The following is a 10066-nucleotide window of genomic DNA, read 5'->3' on the forward strand; positions in this document are numbered from 1 at the left end:
GAGATTGATGTGAACCATCTTCCTGGATTGCTGCAGTTTGTATTGTGAAGGTATCAGGCAGGACTTTGATTCAGCAACGATAGAGGCTCGGAAATAACTTCCAAACAGGGACATTGTGTGACTAGGTGTGGAACTGAGAGATGATGGTGATCTCCTGGACAGAGTGATGGGGATCTCCTGGACCAAGTGATGGGGATCTCCTGGACCAACTCTATGAGATGATGGGGATCTTCTGGACCGCGCCTATGAGATGATGGAGATCTCCTGGACTGAGTCTATGAGATGATGGTAATCTCCTGGACTGAGTCTATGAGATGATGGGGATCTCCTGGACTGAGTCTATGAGATGATGGTGATCTCCTGGACTAAGTTGCTGAAATGATGGTGATCTCCTGGACTGAGTCCCTGAGAAAATAATGATCTCCTGGACTGAGTCTATGAGATGATGGGGATCTCCTGGACTGAGTCCCTGGGATGATGGCAATCTCCTGGACCAAGTGTATGAGATGATGGGGATCTCCTGGACCAAGTCATTCAAAGTCATTGGGTGGGAAGTGTTGTCACAGATTAGGCTGCTACTGACTTGCATTACTCATGGTGTGAGTTTATAACTGTTGAGTCTCGCGGGGATTTCACTCTGCTTGCTAAGAGAGTGTGAAATAGGTTTCTCAGTGAACACAGACACTAAGATTGGTGGCATACTGGACAGTGAAGAAACTTATCTCCAATTGCAACAGGATCTTGATCAATTGGGCCAGTGGGCTGATGAATGTCAGATGGAGTTTAGACAAATGCGAGGTAACACATTTTGGTAGATTGAACCAGGGCAGGACTTACTCAGTTAATGGTAGGGCGTTGGGGAGAGTTACAGAGCAAAGAGATCTAGGAGTACGTGTTCTTGGCTCCTTGAAAGTGGAGTCACAGATGGACAGAGTGGTGAAGAAGACATTCCGCATGCTTGGTTTCATTGGTCAGAACATTGAATACAGGAGTTGGGATGTCTTGTTGAAGTTGTACAAGACATTGGTAAGGCCACACTTGGAGTATTGTATGCAATTCTGGTCACCCTATTATAGAAAGGATATTATTAAACTAAAAAAGTGCAGAAAAGATTTACTAGGATGCTACCGGGACTTGATGGATTGAGTTATAAGGATATATAGATTGGGACTTTTTTTTCTCTGGAGCGTAGGAGGCTGAGAGGTGATCTTATAGAAGTCTGTAAAATAATGAGGGTCATAGATCAGCTAGATAGTCAATACCTTTTCCCAAAGGTAGGGGAGTCTAAAACTGGAGGGCATATGATTAAGGTGAGAGGGGAGAGATATAAAAGTGTCCAGAGCGGCAATTTTTTCACACAGTGGGTGGTAGGTGTCTGGAACAAGCTGCCAGAGGTAGTAGTAGAGGCGGATACAATTTTGTCTTTTAAGATGAGTATAGAGGGATTTAGGCCAAATGCAGGCAATTGGGATTAGCTTAGGGGTTTTAAAAAAAGGGGGCAGCATGGACAAGTTGGGCCAAAGGGCCTGTTTCCATGCTGTAAACCTCTATGACTCTATGTATAGCTCAATCAGCAAATGGTCCTTCCAAAAATAATTCTTTGTTATAGTATTGCAAATAATTTTCAGAACATGACTGCTGACATTACAAAGAGAAGTACAGGGTGGACGCAGCTGTTTAAACAAACTCAACCGTCTGACTCATGTCTAGCAGCTACACAATGAAGATGGGCAGAGTGCTTCTTGTCATGGTGACGGTCGTTCTTGCTTCTGTCGGTGAGCAATGTTCTTTGTTGCTGGTATTTTTAGTTGGCAACATCTACCCTCCAACTACTACGTCCTTTAGAGTTCAGGGATTATGCCAGACCATGTGTCTCCCAATTATGGGGCTGCACAGTGAATTGCATTGCTGCCTCACAGTGCCAGGGACCCAGGTTCGATTCCGGTTTGGGTCACTGTCTGTGTGGAGTCTATATGTTCTCCCTGTGTCTGCGTGGGTTTCCTCCGGGTGCTCCAGTTTCCTCTCACACTCCAAAAGATGTGCTGATTTGCTTGATTGGCCATGCTAAGTTGCCACTTAATGTCAGGGGAGTTAGCTAGGGTAAATGCAGGGTTACTGGGATAGGGCCTGGGTGGGATTGTGGTCGGTGTAGGCTAGGTGGGCCAAACGGCCTCCTTCTGCACTGTTGGGATTCTATGACTGAGTAGACTGGGGCTATACTCATTGGAATTCAGAAGAATGAGGGGAGATCTTATGGAAACATATAAAATTATGAAGGGAATAGATAAAATAGAAGCAGGAAAATTGTTTCCACTGGCGGGTGAAACTGGAACTAGGGGCATGGCCTCAAAATAAAGAGGAGCAGATTTAGGACTGAGTTGTGGAGGAACTTCTTCACACAAAGTGTTGTGAATCTGTGGAATTCCCTGCCCAGTGAAGCAGTTGAGGCTACCTCACTGAATGTTTTTAAGGCAAGGATAGATAGATTTTTGAACAGTAACGGAATTAAGGGTTATGGTGAGCAGGCGATTAAGTGGAGCTGAGTCCACAAAAAGATCAGCCATGATCTTATTGAATGGCAGAGCAGGCTTGAGGGGCCAGACAGCCGACTCCTGCTCCGAGTTCTTATGTTCTTATAATGAGCGGGAGGCAAATGGCACGATACCCATGGAGATTTCTTCCTTGGTGTATCTTATCACATTGGTGGCATATTACCTGTATGTCCGCCCGAGGCCAATGGGGAAAGCCGTTCTCCGAGCCATGCTCATCCCCAGAATTGGGGCGGGCGTGCCGGTAAAATTCTGGCCATACTATAAGTTGTTCGGATGGTTAGGTTAGGATTTTCACCGCGAACCCAGAAATGTCTAGGTCCTGACCCGGGAACCTGCTATTTCCCATCTTCATGGGTGGTGGACTGGAGTCAGGTAGGGGGTTCACTGAGGTTGCTGGCCAATCAAATCAGCAACTGGCTGCACTGAAGTGGGATTTTGGAAGGACAGGATTGTGAGATCTGGAGTGTTCCTCTTAGAACAGGTAGGAGGTCTGAATTTGGTGGCTTCATTTGGATAACCAGGGTACACCTTTGAAGAAGTTCCCCCTTTGATCAGGTCCTGAGACATCTTTGGAAGAGTAAGGCAAACCTTGGGATTGTTAAAAGTGAAGATTATGCACATTTTATGCACAAAAATCCTGGAATGAAGAGCTTGTCATATGAGGAACTTTGGGTCTGTACTCACTGAAGTTTAAAAGGATGAGGGGGGAATCTTATTGAAACTTACAGGATATTGAGAGGCCTGGACAGAGTGGACATGGAATGGACATTTCCACTAGTAGGAAAAGCTAGAACCAGAGGGCACAACCTCAGGTTAAAGGGACAATCCTTTAAAACTGAGATGAGGAGGAATTTCTTCAGCCAGGGAGTAGTGAATCTGTGGAACTCTTTGCTGCAGAAGACTGTGGAGGCCAGGCCATTGAGTGTATTTAAGACAGAGATAGGTAGGTGCTTGATCAGTAAGGGGATCAGGAGTTATGGAGCTAAGGCAGGAGAATGAGGATAAGAAAAAAAAAAATCAACCATGATTGAATGGTGGAGCAGACTCGATGGCTGAGTGGCCTAATTCTGCTCCTTTGGTCTTATGGTCCTGCTGTCAAATCTATCCAGGAAATGTCAAGCCCTGTCAAGATATTGTCCAAGGACACTAAATGGGTTGGTATGGAGGGAGTAAGGACAAAGGGTGGTGGATGGCCAGCATAGGGTTATCAGGCAATGGAGATAGGTAGAGGGATCATGGGTTGGCCTGGGCAGTATAGGGCCATGGGGGTGGCAGAGAGAGACGACGTTGATATGGGGGTGATGGGGAGACCTTGATCAACACAGGGGGCAGAAGATGGACAGGATGGGACATAGGGAATGTATCGGGGGTGGAGGGGGGGTGGGTGGGTGGTGAGGGGTGGAGAAATGCTTCTTGTTTATTATTTTTTATTTACTTGAATACATAAACATTGACTTCTGCTCAACAATGGGTTACCTACAAGTGATGAGTATGGATTGCTGGTCTTTTAATCATATCTCTGTTTTCCCATTCCAGAACTGGCCAAGATTCATCATTCATCCAAAACTGAGGTGAAGGCCTGACTTTAATATTGTTTCTGGTTTTAAATTCTCCTAATATTACAGTCAGTCTGAGAAAAATAAGAGTCTGGTTTTGACATTAATAGACTAGTAGGTCCCAGGTCCATTTCCTAGACTTTGGGGTGATTTGGGAACCTCAGTCCGCAAGGGATTCTGTTTTTGATCACTATTGCCATGGACAGATTGTACGTGTTTTCTTTCTGCCCATGATACGTACATTTTCTGTAGAATACATACGCATACACATTCAAAAGGCTAAATGACACATAATTTACAGCAGCAGCCATTTTAATAGCCTCTCTGTGTCCATTGTGTAAAAATATTGACTGAAAGTTCATAACATATACTGGGTATGATGTTATCTAGTGATTTACACCAGGAAGGTGCATGTTATACAAGGATAGGATTGGCTTTTATTGTGGCCTTCAGTGTTCAAGTTCCTACAAACACTCATTGATTGATATTTCATTGAGAAACCTGGCTGTAATGCAGAACAACACCATATCTGAAGAGGTTCCAAGAGAAGATATGGGGATGTGGCAGGAAGTAATTGTTAGGCAGTGGCACATTTGGGTGTTAAAATGACATAAGTTGCCAATTTATCCAACTGCAGAATATGGCACTCTTTCCATGGAGATCCATATGGAAGATGCAAAACTTGGAATTGTTTAGCTTTTGAGGCCTCCTACTCAATGGAAATGAGCGTTAGTGCGTCAGAAATGTTGGCGAAAGACTTGCTACCTTGTTCCTGATTTAGTTGTGGCTGTGGAAATCTTGCCCTGGGCCTCTCACTGGCCTAAGTCAGGTGCCACGGCCTGGTTAAAATACAAATCAGGACCCTATGATGTACACATGACTATGACTGCCATCTTATACAATTGCATGTGCAAACACAATCACAGCTGCCAGTCGAGCTAAAGAAACTAAACCTGCCTGAGTGGTAAATGCCTTTGGAAGAATAGTCAAGAGACAGGATTTCATTTTCATTTGGGAGTGAGTAGAAAAGGTGTGAATATTAACACCTTTGACTGCTGTAAACAGAATGTGGGACCTGGCAAAAGGCCCGAATCTGATTACGGACCAATTTAACTTGTTTAATTGAGCTTGTTGCCAGATAAAGGATTAGTTTGGGATTGTTATGGGGACACACAGGTTGCAGGAGGAAAGAGCCGGTGATCAGGAGGGAGCATGTCATAATCAAAGAACAAAGAAAATTACAGCACAGGAACAGGCCCTTTGGCCTTCCAAGCCTGCACTGACCATGCTGCCATACTTAACTAAAGCCCCCTACCTTTCCGGGGTCCGTATCCCTCTATACCCATCCTATTCATGTATTTGTCAAGATGCCCCTTAAAACTCACTATCGTATCTGCTTCCACTACTCCCCCCAGCAGCGAGTTCCAGGCACCCACCACCTTCTGTTTAAAAAACTTGCCTCGTACATATCCTTTAAACCTTGCCCCTTAAACCTGTGCCCCCTAGTAATTGACTCTTCTACCCTAGGAAAGAGCCTCTGACTATCCATTCTGTCCATGCCCCTCATAATCTTGTAGACTTCTATCAGGTTTCCCCTCAACCTCTGTCATTCCAGTGAGAACAAACCAAGTTTCTCCAACCTCTCCTCATAGCTAATGCCCTCCATACCAGGCAATATCCAAGTAAATCATCTCTGTACCCTCTCCAAAGCCTCTACACCTTTCTGGTAGTGTGGCGACCAGAATTGAACACGATATTCCAAGTGGGGCCTAACTAAGGTTCTATAAAGCTACAACATGACTTGTCAATTTTTAAACTCAATGCCCCAGCTGATGAAGGCAAGCATGCCTTCATGTACCATGTAGTCATTGTCGTTCAGTTTGGTGGGCCCATAAAATGATGCATGGCTGAGATGGGCACTCATCCAATGACCCAACGGGCAAATATAATAGGGGGCCAATGATTTACGCATGCTTGATCACCTGGAGGAGGTCGTAGCTCTCAAACAAATTACAGGGCCATTAAAGAGGAATCCACTGGTGAGTGCAGCTGACTAGAAACAAGCCAACATCTAGATATGAAATCAGAGGCAGGCTTGAGTAGCAATGAGGAGCGATATTGTGATAGTTAAGCTTCAACTTGGCAGAGGCAGAGGTACGGAGCTTGTGACCAAAAGAGAAAATCTCAGCGAGTCTAGCAGCATCTGTGAGGAGAGGAAAGAGCTGATGTTTCAAGTCCAGATGACCCTTTGTCAAAACTTTGACAAGCTGTGGGTAGCTTTGACAAAGGGTCATCTGGACTTGAAACGTCAGCTCTTTTCTCTCCTTATACCTCCTGCCAATACCCCGCCCTCTCTGTGAGGGTGCGGAAGAAGAGCAAACACACTGAAACATCTTCAAAATCAATCCAAACTACATTCAGACACTTTCCAATAGAAAAGCTCCAAAAATTGAACTTACTGGTAATCAGGGTGCTTTAAATAGCCGCTGCGTGGCCCAGTGTGCTGTTCCACATGACAGTTTCTCCAGCAATGAACGCAGGCATTGCCAGGAGCCACATTATCCAAACTCAGAATCCTCAGGACACATGCAGTCAATTGGGCTGTGGACCATCAGGATAGCATCAATCCAATGTGCTGGAAGCGGCAGTACGCAACTGAATTTTACATCCACCCACTGCTTTCATTACTAACATGCCGATTTTAATATTTACAGCCACACTGTGAAGATTATCCTGACGCTCCTGTCTGCACCAAGGAATATATTCCAATTTGTGACACAAATGGGAATACGTTTCCGAACCGGTGTGTCCTGTGTGGGGAGATAAAGTAAGTGTCTTTACTGTCCAGCTTGTAAATGATGCGCCTGTGATCACCAAATGGGAGGGCATGTGCTCCAATCGGTTACTCATCTAAGCTGGCAGCGATCAAATCTACAGATAAACTGCCCATTGCCTCATAAAATTGAATCAGTTTTTAATTTACTCAATTTACAGCAGAAGCTCAAGAAACTACAAAATGTCGTGAATGAAGCCCAGTCCATCAGACAAACCAGTCTCCTATCCATTAACTCTGTATACACTTCCCGCTGCCTCGGAAAAGCAGCCAGTATAATTAAGGATCCCACGCACCCCAGACATACTCTCTTCTACCTTCTTCCATCGGGAAAAAGAGCATAAGAACTAGCCCCTCGAGCCTGAGCTGCCATTCAATAAGATCATGGCTGATCTTTTCATGGACTCAGCTCTACTTACCCACCCGCTCACCATAACCCTTAGTTCCTTTACTGTTCAAAAATTTACAAAAAGATATAAAAGTCTGAGGTCACATACCGACTAACTCAAGAACAGCTTCTTCCCTGCTGCTGTCAGACTTTTGAATAGACCTATCTCGCACTAAGCTGATCTTTCTCTCCACCCTAGCTGTGACTGTCACACTACATTCTGCACTCTCTCCTTTCCTTCACTGTGAACGGTATGCTTTGTCTGTATAGCATGCAAAAAATAATACTTTTCATTGTATACTAATATGTGTGACAATAATAAATCAAATCAAGTTTCCATGAAGGTCTATATGTAGGCTGCACTGCTTTGTCTTAGTCATGGAGTCAGAGGTTTACAGCATGGAAACAGGCCCTTTGGCCCAACTTGTCCATGCTGTCACTGTTTAGCTTTTGTGGAAATGAGCAGTGCATTTAAATCGCAATAATTGGCTGCCCATCCAACTTTACCAGCATTTCCCCTTTTACCATCGCGTTTACCCGTCCAGATTCGGCATGAAACAGACATGCTCGACAAAGGTCAGTTTCGGGCACTCCAGCTTCTGAAGAGGTGAGTTCAGAGCTTCCAACTGCTCTCTGACTCAGATCGGTGGTGGGGGGAGGGGGGGTCAGATGTATCTCTGGTGAATGAGGGGAGGGAGGACCAATCGCTCTCTAGTGGGGAAGGCAGAGGGAGGATACACACTGTCGTTTGCTGAGGTGGGAATGGGGTGGAGCCGGGGTTGGGGTCTGCTGCCACTCTGCAGGTGATCGGTGAGGCGGGGGGGGGCAGGTTGGATAAGGGGGACAGTTATATTGTGGGGGTGGGGCAGTGGCTGTGGGGGCTATTGCCACTTTCTCCTCTTTTTGCGGCCTAGGACCGATGTGACAGTGGCACCCTTTTTCAAATTTTGTTTCTAACTGCACATGATCCACGATTTTTTTTTCAATATAGGGGCGCCTGAAAGCAGACTTCCAAGTCGGATCTGAATTGGCCCCAGATTCAGCACTTAGAATCAAAATGGTAAAATCAGGCCCACACTATCAGAAGGATGCGGAGAGGGTACAGAAAAAAATTACCAGGATGTTGCCTGGTATGGAGGACATTAGCTATGAGGAGAGGTTGGAGAAACTTGGCTTGTTCTCACTGGGATGACAGAGGTTGAGGGGCGACCTGATAGAAGTCTACAAAATGATGATAGACATGGATAGAATGGATAGTCGGAGTCTTTTTCCCAGAGTAGAAATGTCAATTACTAGGGGATGGAGGTTTAAAGTGGAAGGTTCAAAGGAGATGTGAAAGGCTCCACAAGGCAGTGTCCTCAGCCCCCTACTATACACCTTATACATCTACAACTGTGTGACCAAATTCCCATCCAATTCGATTTTCAAGTTTGCTGATGACACCACTGTAGTGGGTCAGAACTCAAACACTGATGAGATGAAATACAGGAAAGGGAGAGAGAATCTGGTGAACTGGTGTGGCGACAATAATCTCTCCCTCAATGTCAACAAAAAGGAGGTAACCATCAACTTCAGGAAGCGTAAAGGAGAACATGTCCCTGTCTACATCAACAGGGACAAAGTGGAAATGGTCCAGAGCTTCAGGTTTCTAGGTGTCCAGATCACCAACAACCTGACCTGGTCCTCCTCGTGTCGACACTATAGTTAAGAAAGCCCCACCAATGTCTCTACTTTCTCAGGAGGCTAAGGAAATTTGGCATGTCAGCTACGACTCTCACCAACTCTTACAGATGCACCATAGAAAGCATTCTTTCTCATTGTATCACATTTTGGTATAGCTCCATTAAGTTGATCTTTCTCTAAACCCTAATTATGACTGTAAACTACAGTCTGCACTCTTGCCTCTCCTTCTCCATGAATGGTATGCTTTGTCTGTATAGCGCGTAAGAAACAATAATTTTCACTCTATGCTAATACATCTGACAATAATAAATCAAATCAAAGGCAAGTTTTTTACACAGAGGGTGGTAAGTGCCTGGAATGCACTGCCAGAGGAGGTGGTAGAAGCAGATACAATAGCAACGTTTAAGACAGATCTTGACAGGTATGTGAATAGGCCAGGAATAGAGGGATACGGACCATGTAGAGGAAAAAGGCCTTTAAAAGAAAGGGCAACATGGACAAGTTGGGCCAAAGGGCCTGTTTCCATGCTGTAAAGCTCTATGACTTTATTAAATGCTACCTGGCTTACTACTCCTCCAGGTAGCAGCACCCTCTTAACTCTTCACTCAAAATTTGCCTCTCTCAGTCTGCTTCTCTCTCTTTTTAAGGCTGAGCTAGGACAAGTAAGCACACACAATCATCATGATTTCTGTTTTTTTCTCAGGTTGACTGGCAATAAAATCTTAATCAAACATTTTGGGGAATGTTAACTCCACAAGCTTGGTAACGTTCCGGCCTGTCGTTCGAGAAATGTAATTAAGGAGTTGTTGACTGAAGTAGCCAGCTTTAAGATATATATATATTATAGAAATTTGAATAAACTCACAATTTGGATGCATCATCTCGACATTTTCTTTATATATTCAGCTCCACTTGCTAATGAACATACACATTTGTGGATTTGTGATCAGATAATGCCTCATAAAGTTTTGATAGAAATAGTACCTCATTAATTTTATCCATAATTAATACCTTGTAAATTCACTCCACAATTAAAACTCATAAATTTCCCCAG

General features: G+C 44.5%; 1 long non-coding RNA gene across 1 annotated transcript; it reads left to right on the forward strand.

Annotated features, from left to right (window-relative positions):
* Positions 1 to 4086: 4086 nt before the first annotated feature.
* LOC145337973 (uncharacterized) lies at positions 4087 to 9786 on the forward strand. The gene is made up of 3 exons (XR_013885417.1): positions 4087 to 4123; positions 6823 to 6935; positions 9716 to 9786. It is a non-coding gene; the product is annotated as an uncharacterized LOC145337973 (long non-coding RNA).
* The last annotated feature ends 280 nt before the right edge of the window (positions 9787 to 10066 follow it).

Source organism: Carcharhinus amblyrhynchos, unplaced genomic scaffold (assembly GCF_965287045.1).
Source record: "Carcharhinus amblyrhynchos unplaced genomic scaffold, sCarAmb.v2.hapA scaffold_87, whole genome shotgun sequence".
Taxonomy (NCBI): Eukaryota; Metazoa; Chordata; class Chondrichthyes; order Carcharhiniformes; family Carcharhinidae; genus Carcharhinus; species Carcharhinus amblyrhynchos.